We start from the raw sequence: 12,272 nt of genomic DNA on the forward strand, positions 1-12,272 counted from the left end.
ACTGGGTGGACCTCTGTCAGGTAGAGCTCCAAACAGATAGAGCACTAGAACATGGGACACCCTGTCATTAGAAAACCTTAATAAAATGCCTGTCAAGGATACTCAAGGAAGCAGGAGGGGTGAAGTCAGGTGCAGGAGACTAATGTCCGTGAACACTCGTTTAATACGCACAATTGCCAAAAACAGGTAGGGCAGGGCAACAATACAAATAACGGAATGAGCCCGAAAACAGAGTAGGGATGAAGCCCAAAACTCGCAGCCTACAAACACAAAGGCAGAGGGAAAAAACACCTATTCCCCAGCCTAACAAACCTGACTAAAACAATCACAAACAAACCCAAACCTAAACAGAAAGACTAAATTACCCCCCCACTAATTAACTAATACAATACAGGTGTAAACCTAAACTAGACCTAACCAAAAGAAAATGAACAGAGGATCGGTGGCAGCTAGTAGGCCGGCGACGGCGACCGCCGAGCGCCGCCCGAGCGAGGAGAGGCACCACCTTCAGTCGATGTTGTGACAATACCATGATGAATGAGACAGTGGTTGTGTGGGGGGGGGGGGGGGGGGGTGTAGCCAGATGAAATACAATATGGCTGACTGGCAGAAGAGGTAAATATATCCAATGCAAAAAACATCTACATTTAAATGGTATTAATATTACAGTTTCTCGATTGTTTACACACATTTTCTGAAAGCCTGCCTCATATTCTCAGAACTCTACACACAAATCAAAAAACACACACACAATGGGCAAAACCCCTCAAATCTCCAGCAAAATGAAACTTTACATTCAAAACAATGTTATTTCTTATCAAAATGGTATTTTGTTTTCAAATGACACACACAAACCATCATATGAATAGACATTTATAAGAACCAGTTGAACACTGATGTGCTCAATGTAAAACACTATGATGAATGGAAAACACTTCTTCTCCATTCATCATAATGACTTAGGCCTTTTTTTGGTTCAGTGTTGCCATTACTTCAGACAGTACATACATAAGTGTGTTGTAAAATATTTGAGATTATTGTTTTTATACTCAGAACACACAGTAACAAATATATTTTATTTTTCCCACAAAAACAATGTACACAGTGTACATCCCATTCCCAACCAACACAAAGTTGCACATACAGTGGTCTACATACAAAAAAATACAAAAAATAAAATAAAAAACTGTGCTGTGCTGCATCCTCTCTTCTGTTGCGGTCTGGTCACAGCACCTCATCCACATCACAAGCAATGTTTTCCCTGGCCAAGCAGCAGCGGGGGAAATATCGCCTAGCATGGCGATTCCAGCCATGAAAAGCATCAGCTGCTATATCTCCACATGCGTCTTCCATAGCTTGGAGAAGAGGTATATGCATTTGTGGATTTCGGTCATACACTTTCCATCTCCAGGCAGAAAAAAATTCCTCAATAGGATTGAGGACTGGAGAATATGGAGGGAGATAAACTACTAAAAAGCGTGGGTGTGCAGTGAACCAGTTACGAACCAGAGCAGCCCTGTGGAAACTTACGTTGTCCCAAATGACAACGTACCTGAGCTGCTCTGGGCCATCTACCTGATCTGGTGGAATGAGTGTGTTGTGTAGGGTGTCCAGGAATGTGATCAGATGGGCGGTGTTGTAGGGGCCAAGGGTAGCATGGTGATGGATGACGCCGTGGTGGGTAATCGCTGCACACATGATGTTCCCTCCGCGCTGGCCAGGGACTTGAACAATGGCACGCTGGCCGATGATATTCCTTCCCCTCTTTTGTCTTTTTGTGAGGTTGAATCCAACCTCATCAATGAAGATGAACTGGTGCTCCACTGCAGCCACCTCTAGCTCAAGGACTCTCTGAAACACACATGACAATATCAGAAATAGACATGGAGTGGTCACTATTGTGAAGCACAATCATTATGATTACCACACTGAAATATGTATCATTTATACAGTGTTGAGAGTATGCATCAATTGTGGGATTGTATAGGACTCACTTGCACATAGTTATATCGCAATTCTTTGACTCTTTCTGAATTGCGTTCAAATGGCACCCTGTAGACGTGCTTCATCCTGAGATTATTTCTGCGCAAGACACGGTCCAGTGTTGATAAGTTTACCCTATCAATATTTTGAAATATCTCATTGTTTTCAATTATTTTTCTTGGTATTTGCCGTAATGTTATGCCGTTATTTTCTAGGACCATGTTCATGATTTCAGTTTCCTGTTCAGGAGACAGAACACGTTCCCGACCACCTTGTGTTGGTAATCTTTCAGTTCTGCCAAACAAATAGTAAAATACTGTAAATACAAAGTAGGAATACATTTCCCAAATACTTGAAACATACTTTATTTTTACAGTCCTACAGAACAGTCCACAGGCAATACTGTACTACTGTACTCATTGAGTACTGTATTGATATGCAGTACTCCAATTTTCTAGTGAGAGTAGATTTCTTACCTATTCTCATTTCGGAATGTCTGGATGATGGATGCTACAGTGTACCTGCTCAAATTTGGCTGTACTCTTTGCGCAGCCTCCCTCATTGTTAGACCATGGTTGACCACATGATCAACCAAAGTGGCTCGGATCTCATCAGAGATTACGGTCCTTGGCCTTCCTCGTCCTCATCCTTGTCCTTGTCCTCCCCGTCCTCCTCCTCTTACTCTCACTCCTCTGGCTCTGCCTCTGTTTCCAATGTTGGCATCCATTGCTCCAAAACAGAAGAGCTCACCTGTTGCCCTTTTATGCTAAAGCTCTGATTGCTAATTGTAAAACTGTGTGACGGGTGTTTGCCCATGTGATGAGTCAGTGTGCATATTTGAATGGCAGTGTGTTCATTGTGAAAACAAGAGATTTTCTGCATGAAAATTGTGCCAAATGCAAAGAATTGTGTGTAGTGTTTTGAAAAAAGTGTGTTTTAGAACTGCAATTTGAGTGTAAAGCAGGAATTGTGCTTGTAGTTTAGCAGAATTGGTTCAGGGGGTTGGTGCATGAGTTACATGTTGTGGTCATTGTGTCTCAAGTACCAGTATTTGTGTGTAAACAATTGAGAAAAACTGTAATTTGCATATATTTCCGTTAATTCCCATATATTCCTGTTAATTCCCATATATTCCCATTAATTCCAACGGAAGGTTTCCACCTCTGAATATTCCCCAAAATGTGCAACCCTACATGTCATTTTTTTTATTTTTATTTAGTAGACACCCTTGTCCAGAGCGACTTACAAGAGCAATTAGGGTTAAGTGCCTTGTTGAAGGGCACAAATATTCTTCATTTAGTCAGCTCGGGGATTAGAACCAGCAACCTTTCGGTAGGACAGGCTACCTGACACCCATTTCTGAAGGAACTGTATATCAGTAAGTCTGAAAGAAAACATTAAACGGGATGTAAAACAATTAGCCTGAGATAACATACTCAGTGATATTAAAATGTAAAATATCCTACCCCTTAGTTGATTTGGTAACTCCTTGATTTGCAATCTTCGTAGTGTTCTGTAATGCAGAAGGCAGAGTCCAACCTGCTTTTACATCAAATCAAATCACCTTCATGTATGAGTGTATGAGAGAGCTGAAGCTCTGTGTCCTGTTTTCTTCCTAAGAAGTCACATGGTGCGTTATTTACATACCAATCAAGTCAAAGTTCATTTGTCACATGCACAGGATAAAGGAGCTGTAAACAGTAAAGTGAAATGCTGACTTGGAAGCTCTGCCTCAATAATGAAGAGTGTCAAATCCAAAATCGATTCTTGAAAAGAGCACAGGAGTAATACTAAGACAGATATAATAAAATACACAAGAAATAAAAAAACACTAGAATATTCTCTCTGTACAAGTCCAGTACCAGTACCAATATCACTGAGCAGGGATACTGGTGATAGCTGAGTTAGACATGTCAACATAATCAGAGGTAAAAGTGACCGAGCAGCAGGATAAAATATAAACAGTAGCAGCAATGTATATGGTGCTTGTGTGTGTGTGTGTGTGTGTGTGTGTGTGTGTGTGTGTGTGTGTGTGTGTGTGTGTGTGTGTGTGCGTGCGTGCGTGCGTAAGTGCGTGCGTTTGTGCATGTGTGTGTGTGTGTTATTGTGGATATGTGTGTGTGTGTTATTGTGGATATGTGTGTGAGTGTTTGTGAACGAGTGTGTGTGCATCGAGTCAGTACAGGTAGAGTCAGTACAGGTAGAGTCAGTACAGGTGGAGTCAGTACAGGTAGAGTCAGTGCAGGTGGAATCAGTGCAGGTGGAGTCAGTGCAGGTGGAGTCAGTGCAGGTGGAGTCAGTGCAGGTGGAGTCAGTACATGTAGAGTCAGTACAGGTAGTCTGTGGTTGTTTGTAGACAGACATTGATTACCTCTTCAGCAGTTTTATTTTTTGGAGATAGAAGCTGTTTTGGATCCTGATGCTCCGATACCGCCTGCCAGCCTGTCGCAGAGGGAACAGTCCTTTGATTAGATGGGATGGCTGAAGTCATTATAAATGTCCTGGATGGCTGGGATCTCACCCCCAGCGATGGACTGGGCCGTCCGCACCACCCCTTGTGGTCGATAGCAGGGCATTTACCATTCATTGTAATCAGAGAGCTCACATAAATACTAAGAATGCCAGTTTCTCTTGGCTAAGAGTTGAGGAGAGACTGACTGTATCACTTCTTGTTGTTCTAAGAAACATTGATGTGTTGGAAATTCCAAATTGTTTGCATAGTCAATCTAAACAAGTCACTGAGACACAATCTTACCCCACCAGACATGCCACTAGGGGTATTTTCACAGTCCCCAGGTCCAGAACAAATTCAACGAAACGTACAGCATTATACAGAGCCAGGAGCGCATGGAACGCCCTTCCATCTCATAAAGTGAACAAGCAAATCTGGTTTAAAAACAACAAGTAAAGCAACACCTCAACGCCACTCCCCCATGTGACAAACTTATTGTGTGAATGTGCTGACATGTATGTGTAACTGACAGACGCACACACACACACACACACACACCACACACACACACACACACACACACACACACACACACACACACACACACACACACACACACACACACACACACACACATAGTTTTTAAATGTATGTTAACTGTAAAGTATTTTTGTCTGTAATGTATTTTCCGTTGAATGTCAGACCCCAGTAAGACTAGCTGCCACCGTTGACGTTGATTACTTTTTGCAAATCAAATTAGTTTTCCATATTGATTCAATGTCATGGTATATATTTTGATGGTTAAAATGAATGTCAATTCAGTCAATTTTGTCCAGTGGGTTACTCCTTCAGAGACAGTTACTACAGCTAAAAGACAATGTTGGCTGTCATGCAAATGACCAATACAAACATCAGGCAGGTCCCAATAATCATGGAAGATAATGTTTTTATGCAGTAGGCCCTGTTTGGGGTGGAATGTTTTATAGTGGTTATACAAATAGCCAAGACATGTGCATTCATCACCGAAGGGGGATACATATTTGGGGAAATGTTGTAATCATACGACAGACAGGGACCTGAACTGTTGAGTCAATCAGATTTGCTTTATTCCACACCTCTTTTTAAAAGATATAACAATTAATTTCAATATAGAACACTAACAAATCGTAGAGAAGCAACTGCTATACAGGATGTAAAACAAATGAAGATTATTTAGAAAATATTAAATAATAGTATATACAGTATTTTGGGGGTTACAATTTGTCAAACCAAGCAAAACAGTCAGGAATAGCATACAATTGTGAGCATGAGGTTATAGTAAAAAAATCTCTAAATTTGTCTGCCTAATTTTACTCAGATTAACAGCTATACAACGACAAATAAATGGCAATTTCACACACACACATCAATCAACCAATTACCCCCCTGTACACACTGTATAGTTTAACCATAACCAACTTACTACAAATGTCAACACCTCTAAATAGCATGAACAATATGATTAAAGGGAATGGAACAGAATGATAACCTGAGAAATGCAAGACAACCTTTCCCCTACAGTGTAGGTATCCTTCTCTTTATCCCCAGATGCATGGCAGTTTTCCAAGCTCTGCGGAGGAAGAGGAGGTGCTGTGTAAAACTAACCAACATGCTGAAATTAAAAGTAAGAGGGGTCACAATGCAATTCAAGGAGCTCAAAGAAATGTGTAGTTCAGCAACAAGGTCAGCAGGATGATCTGGATGGAAGGAGACGCTCTCTTCTCCATCAGTTTACCTCCCTCCTCTGTTTCACCCTCTCTCTCCTTCCCTCCATCCGCTGGACCAGACCTGCTCATCATCGTCAACAAGTAGACACTGCAGAACATGATGAAAACAGAAACGCAGTGAAGATCCCGGCATTGAATTTGATGCCGCCACCAGTAGCGCCCTTTGACACAAGGAGTGTCAGCAACCATGCTATGATCATACATGCCACTCTGTACCTTAAAAGTCTGTACTTGAGGAAGACTACAGGATGGACAACCACCAGGTAACGCTCCCCACAGATGCATCACTGGAAAAGTGAAACCTTATGGGATCAGGAGGAGTTTGGTTCCTTCATTGCTGCACGTCCTATGTTACTTTAGTCTCTGAATAACAGGAAGAGCTGCCTACTAAGATAAAGAGGGAGAGAGAAAAAGAAGAGGAGAGGTAATTAGTGGATCTGAAGCAGTATAACACTTAGTATAAAACAAGTTTTATCATCACAGGAATCAATCTGTGACAATGTTATTATTACAAATTGATAGAAGTTACAGAGGGTTTTCAAGAAAAGGTAAGACAAAGAGTTTGCACTGTACCTGCTGTGGCTTCATCTTATTGTTGAAGAATGAGTGTCTATACCTCTGTCCAGGGGTTAGGATTTGACTTCTACAGTATGCTATGAAGATCGCTCCAAACAAGATTACACTCATCTAGACTAGATTATATTTGACTAATGTATTGACTTGGAATTGACGTGCATCTGACATTAAAATAGCAAATATTAAAGAGATAGTTCAGGATGTTCATTTTCTATTTCCTGAGAGTGAGATGAACTCGTGGATAGCATTTTTATATATCTGAGTCCAATATGAAGGAATTTAGAGCTAGTTCGGCAATCCAATGCTAACTAGCTAAGCACAAATACGGGAAGTCATAAAAATGGTATCCACGAGTTCATCTGACTCTCGGAAAGTAGATAAATGACCTCATTACCAAAATCCCGAACAATCAATTTAACATCAGGGGGATTCGTGTTTTTTCCCAGTGTGGATGGAGCCTAATGGCTTTCTAGGAGTGTGCACTGTCTGGGTTAGAATGTTGAGCAACGATGACAGTTTTTGCCAAGTCTCATGCACTTTCAGTCCCCATACATTTGAACCAAATTTTGTCATCGTTGTGACAGACAAGGAATCTAAATTCAATGGAAAACATACATTGATGAACAAAACAAGCATGACTTAATGCTGAGGCTAAATGATTGGGCCTAATCGCAAACCTATCCACCCAATCCTAATATTAATTGTATAATTCATCAAACAAACCAACATTCACTATAAATGCTAAATGAATTGTCCTAATCCACTTTTTAGCCACCCCTTCCTAATACCAATTGTATAAACCCAACATTCACTATAAATGCTAAACAAGTGATGTAGCTAAAGTTAACAACAACTCTAATGCTAACGTGCAGTATCTCACAAAATTATATTGCTACATGCCACCAAATAAAATTAACTAAAAACTATTTATCAAATAAAAAAGTACAATGAATTATACACCTATAACTTGTCTATGTATGTTTAAACTACAGTTGCAGGCACAAAGAAGTCAGGCTGCACCTTGGTATTGCTAGAAGAATTGTAATTAAATATGTATTTAATACAACGCTCCACCGTCATTTAGCTATTTAGTTTGTCACAAAAACCTGTACCTTTAGTGCCCACAACTGTAAGTCTAATGTGTATCTGGCCCTCTTCTGCATGGCAGCCTTCCCTCTCTGTAGAGGTGAATCAGGGGTGAGACCATGACACTGAAGACCTCTGAGCCACAGGACACACACACACACACACACACACACACACACACACACACACACACACACACACACACACACACACACACACACACACACACACACACACACACACACACACACACACACACACACACACACACACACACACACACACACAAACACACACACATACACACCTGCTCAGGGATTTGCATTCTGGCATTGTCGGAAATATAAGCATCATCGCTCAAATCACTCAGCACCTGTCTGTGCTGAGTGATATGAGCCACAGGTTAACCCAGCCACATGGAAGGGCTGACTCTTTTACCGTCCATAATCAAATCATATGGGCTTCAGACCTACACAGTTTTAGTCTGTTGTTTCAATACATAATCTCTCTCTAATTGCATAGTGCATACAGTATAGGTCAAGATTCCCCAATAGGTGGCCCACGGGTAATGTTTTTATTTGTCAATAAAATAAGATTAAGTTTTACGTAATTTTGGTTGTTAGATATAAAATAAAAAAATTACCGGTAAATCAGCTCAAAAGTAATTTTGGAAAATCTGTTCCCAAGTATTCTCATGCATAAATAGAGAGGCATATTTGATCCAATTACGATCTAATCAAGGTTTGAAATGACTGGGTACATACCTGCAAATTTTTTTTAGACATCTTTCTCAAAACCCACATCAACCATTTCAATTATTTGACGTAGTTGCACGTTATGGATCGCTACATGTTAGCTGTCCCCATAAGATAACCTGTTACACTCAGCCCTATGCTAACAAGACCAGCTGGCCACATTATTATTTCCTGTAAAAAATTCAGCATCAGCCCATTAGAAAAGTTGTTAGACGTGATCGAACACTTGCCAAATTCAAAACAACAAAAATGTCATAATTCTAATTTCTCACACATACAAGTATTATACACCATTTTAAAGATAATCTTATCGTTAATCCAACCACAGTGTCCAATTTCAAAAAGGCTTTACGGCGAAAGCATAGCATTAGATTATGTTAGGACAGCACCTAGACAAGAAAAACCACACAGCGATTTTCCAAGCAAGGAGAGGTCTCACAAAAACCAGAAATCCATCTGATGATCTTCATCAGATGGCACTCATAGGACTTCATGTTACACAATACATGTATGTTTTGCTCGATAAAGTTCATATTTATATGCAAAAAAACATTTTAAATTGGCGCGTTATGTTCAGAAATGTTTTGCCTCCAAAACCTCCGGTGAATGAGCACATCAATTTACAGAAATACTCATCATAAATGTTGATAAAACATACAAGTGTTATGCACAGAATTCTAGATAAACTTCTCCTTAATGCAACCACTGCGTCAGATTTCAAAAAGGCTTTACGGCTAAAGCAAACTTTGCAATAATCTGAGTACAGCGCTCAGACATCAAAACAAGCCATACAGATACCCACCATTTTGGAGTCATCAGAAGTCAGAAATAGCATTATAAATATTCACTTACCTTTGATGATCTTCATCGGAATGCACTCACAGGAATCCCAGTTCCACAATAAATGTTCATTTTATTTCGATAAAGTCCATATTTATGTCCAAATACCTCCTTTTTGTTTGCGCGTTCAGTTCACTATTCCAAATGCAGTAAGCGCATGCACTGGGTCCAGATGAAAAGTCAAAAAAGTTGCATTACAGTTTGTAGAAACATGTCAAACGATGTATAGAATCAATCTTTAGGATGTTTTTATCATAAATCTGCAATAATATTCCAACCGGACAATTCCATTGTCTTCATAAATGAAAAGGAACTCAGCTCGCTCTCTCGGCTGCGCGCGTGACTGAGCTCATGCCTTATTTTGGGACACCTGACTCCTAGAGCTCTTATTCTCTCCCCATTCACAGTGGAAGCATGAAACACTGTTCTAAAGACTGTTGACATCTAGTGGGAGCCTTAGGAAATGCAATATGACCCCACAGACACTGTATACTGGATAGGCAATCACTTGAAAAACTACAAACCTCAGATTTCCCACTTTCTGGTTGGATTTCTCTCAGGTTTTTGCCTGCCATATGAGTTCTGTTATACTCACAGACATCATCCAAACAGTTTTAGAAACTTCAGCGTGTTTTCTATCCAAATCTACTAATAATATGCATATCCTAGCCTCTGGGACTGAGTAGCAGGCAGTTTACTCCGGGCACGCTTTTCATCCGGACGTGAAAATACTGCCCCCTACCCCAAAGAAGTTTTAATGCAATTGCAGACAGAAGTTGACAACGGAAACACAGCATGTATGTTTCAGAGTAAGTTCTGCAAATTAAAAAAGGTCAAAGTTGCTTTTACATACTTGCAGTCAATCCCTAGTGATGTAATTCCCTACGTCAACACCTTCTACTCATGAGACCAAGCCCATGCATATACAGTTATACAAACTTGCAGGAGAAAACAATAGTCCCATATTTTCTAAGGGCTCAGCAGTAATTTTCCATTCCCGTGTGGCTACAGTGGTGTGCCTGACTTGTCGCTTATCTGTTTACTCCCCTGCAGGGGTCTGTGTCTATGTATCTCTTTTAGCCTTGAGGCGCTTCTCACAGACACCCTGTTTTGACTGCAATTGCTCACACATCTGCTCAGACTGTTTCTTATAAGAGGCAGAGACTAGAAAAAAACTGTGGAACAGTATTAAACCTTATAATGCATATATTGATAATCTGTGGTCCAGGACCCTATAAATGTAGTGGGGCCCTCCCCCTTCTATTAATACAACATAAGCATAATCAATTATTATAATGCATAAATCATTTGGTGCAGCCCCTATCATGACCCCAACGTGACCCCATCACTATTCATTGACTATAGCTCAGCGTTCAACACCATAGTGCCCTCAAAGCTCATCACTAAGCTACGGACCCTTTGACTAAACACCTCCCTCTGCAACTGGATCCTGGACTTCCTGACGGGCCTCCCCCAGGTGGTAAGGGTAGGTAGCAACACATCCGCCACACTGATCCTTAACACAGGGGCCCCTCAGGGGTGCGTGCTCAGTCCCCTCCTGTACTCCCTGTTCTCTCGTGACTGCACGGCCAGGCACAACTCCAACCCCATCATTAAGTTTGCCGATGCCACAACAGTGGTAGGCCTGATCACCAGCAACAACAAGACACCATATAGAGAGGAGGTTAGAGACCTGGTCGTGTGGTGCCTGGACAACAACCTCTCCCTCAGCGTGATCAAGACCAAGGAGATGATTTTGGACTACAGGAAAAGGAGGACTGAGCACGCCCCCATTCTCATTGACGGGGCTGTAGTGGAGCAGGTTGAGAGCTTCAAGTTCCTTGGTGTCCACATAACCAACAAACTAACATGGTCCAAGCTCACCAAGACAGTCATGAAGACGGCACGACAAAACCTATTCCCCCTCAAGAGACTGAAAATACTTGGAATGGGTCCTCAGATTCTCAAAAGGTTCTACAGCTGCAACATCAAGAGCATCCAGACTGGTTGCATCACTGCCTGGTATGGCAACTGCTCGACCTTCGACTTCAAGACACTACAGAGTATGGCCCAGTACATCACTGTGAACAAGCTTCCTGCGATCCAGGACCTCTATACCAGGAGGTGTCAGAGGAAGGCACAAAAAAAATTGTCAAAGACTCCAGCCACCCTAGTCATAGACTGTTCTCTCTGCTACTGCACGACAAGCAGTTCCGGAGCGCCAAGTCTAGGTTCAAGAGGCTTGTAAACAATTTCTACCCCCAATCCATAAGACTCCTGAACATCTAATCAAATGGCTACCCAGATAACTTGCATTGCCCCCCCCACCCCTCTTTTACACTGCTGCTACTCTCTGTTATTATCTATGTATAGTCACTTTAATAACTCTACCTACATGTACATATTACCTCGACTAACCGGTTGAGAGCACATTGACTCTGTACCGGTACCCCGTGTATATAGCCTCGCTATTGTTGTTTTACTGCTGCTCTTTAATTATTAGTTACTTTTATTTCTTATTCTTGTTCTTATTTTTATAATTTAACTGCATTGTTGGTCAGGGCTTGTAAGTAAGCATTTCACTGTAAGGTCTACACCTGTCGTATTCGGCGCATGTGACAAATAAAATTGTATTTAATTTGAGAGAGAGAGAGAGAGAGAGAGAAAGACAGAGAGAGAGATAATCTGGACCAAAAACAAGAAAGTGGTAAAAGAGGGAGAAAGAGTTATAAGAAAATAATGAATCCCTCCCATCCCAGATGGCAGCCAACTTCCAATTTAGTGCATTACTTTTGACAAAGGCGTCTCGCACTC

At 41.2% G+C, this 12,272-nt stretch overlaps 1 long non-coding RNA gene across 2 annotated transcripts; it reads right to left on the bottom strand.

The window, feature by feature from the left end:
- Positions 1 to 559: 559 nt before the first annotated feature.
- On the bottom strand, positions 560 to 3,577 carry LOC123742565 (uncharacterized). 2 transcript variants are annotated; one of them, XR_014392088.1, is made up of 3 exons: positions 3,450 to 3,577; positions 1,995 to 3,367; positions 560 to 1,851 (listed from the first exon to the last, which is right to left on the bottom strand). It is a non-coding gene; the product is annotated as an uncharacterized LOC123742565 (long non-coding RNA). The 2 variants fall into 2 exon arrangements; XR_014392089.1 differs by having other exon boundaries at positions 1,995 to 2,277; positions 2,460 to 3,577.
- Positions 3,578 to 12,272: the final 8,695 nt, after the last annotated feature.

This window comes from Salmo salar, chromosome 04 (assembly GCF_965601325.2).
Source record: "Salmo salar chromosome 04, fSalSal1, whole genome shotgun sequence".
In the NCBI taxonomy this organism is placed as follows: domain Eukaryota; kingdom Metazoa; phylum Chordata; class Actinopteri; order Salmoniformes; family Salmonidae; genus Salmo; species Salmo salar.